The sequence below is a fragment of the Malurus melanocephalus genome, unplaced genomic scaffold, assembly GCF_030028575.1.
Source record: "Malurus melanocephalus ecotype Western Australia unplaced genomic scaffold, MMel_1.1 scaffold_4314, whole genome shotgun sequence".
Lineage (NCBI taxonomy): Eukaryota > Metazoa > Chordata > Aves > Passeriformes > Maluridae > Malurus > Malurus melanocephalus.
The window spans coordinates 516-2,197 of NW_026627546.1; positions in this window are offsets into that span (position 1 = coordinate 516).

Genomic DNA, 1,682 nt, shown 5'->3' on the forward strand with positions numbered 1-1,682 from the left:
GCTGTTCTGAGTTTTGTTCCTCCTCGCAGAGGGACCCGTTGTGGCCTCAGGTCGCGTAGGGGCTATAGAGACCCCCGTCCTCCCCGTTCTGTGGGGGCATAAGTCGCCCTCTGATGGTGGAGGTCCCACAGGGACATGGTGGTGCTGGTGACAGTGGCTGGATCGGAGCCCAGGTGTGTCCAGGTGTGTCCAGGTGTGTCCAGATGTGTCCAGGTGTGTCCAGGTGAGCACCGTTTTCATCCTCAGCTGCCCCTCAAACCCCTCAAAGCTGCCATTCCTCTCTTGTCCCCCTTACGGACATCATCTGTCCCTTCACCCACTCCTCAGGGGGGCCCCATTTGCTCCTCATGGCTCTTCACAATCACCATTTCACCCTCATCACCCTCACAGCTCCATTTCCCCCTCAGCTGCCTCTCAAACCCTTCATAGGTGTCATTTCCACCCTCATCCTCCTCACGGGCTCCATTTCCCCCTCACAAGTTCCATATTTCACCCTCATCCCCCTCACAGACACCATTTCCCCCTCACAGTCTCTATATTTCACCCTCATCCTCCTCACCGGCTCCATTTCCCCCTCAGACCCCAAAGGCACCATTTCCACCTTCATCTTCCTCACAGACACCATTTTCCCGTCACAGACTTTGTATTTCACCCTCATCCACCTCACAAACACCATTTCTCCCTCACAAGTTCCATATTTCACCCTCATCCCCTTCACGGGCTCCATTTCCCCCTCAGACCCCAAAGGCACCATTTCCACCTTCATCCCCCTCAAAAACACCATTTTCCCCTCACAAGCTCCATATTTCACCCTCACAGGCTCCATTTTCCCCTCCTTTGCCCTCTCAGCTGCCTGGGTCATCCTGTTTCATGAATTTTCTTCAGTCCAGCATCCCCTGAATCAGCTCCAAAGAATAAAATTGAAGCATTTCAGGACAACTTATGGTCGAATGGTTTATTTTTTAATGTTTATAAGTTAATATCATCAATGTTGCAGCTGATAAATGCATTTACTCGCAGTTTTCCTCTCATTTAGTATCGGGATGATGGGAATTCCAATATCAAATATTATTTTCCAGACTTCTTCTGGATGGAGTAAAGCCCTTTATGGAATGAAAAACAGTGTGAATCTCCAAAAATCAGCATATCAATGCATTTCTCTATCTGTTTTCACTAAAAAAAAACCTTAAAATGTTCCATTCCGATGCTCCCCTCACAGGATCCATCCCACCACGGTGCCAATGATACCAAACGCAGGCATTTCCTTTTATTTATTCCCAAATTCTGTGGAGATTTCTAAGCCAGACCCGACTCCCAGGACTTCCTAGAACATCCCGGGCATCCCTTGCAGGTTTTGAGTGACAAAAATGGTTTAAAGCCCTTTCCCCAACGTGGAAAATCCCGAATTATTTTCCTCCATTTTTGCCACACCAGACCCTGTTAGGCCAGGCTTAGCGAATATTCCAAGCACCCAAATCTCGAGCCCGGCTCCTTCACAGCCCCATTTTCCTGACCTGTTCGGCCCCTTTGACCGTGCCGAGATTTTATTTTGACCTGAAAAATCCGCGGAAAAAAAAAAATCTTAAATCTCCCAAACCTTCTCCCGACTCTCTCAGAGCTCTTCGTCCCTCACGAACTTCCCGCGCTGCCGCACAAGGGGCGGGGTTATGCAAATTAAGGGT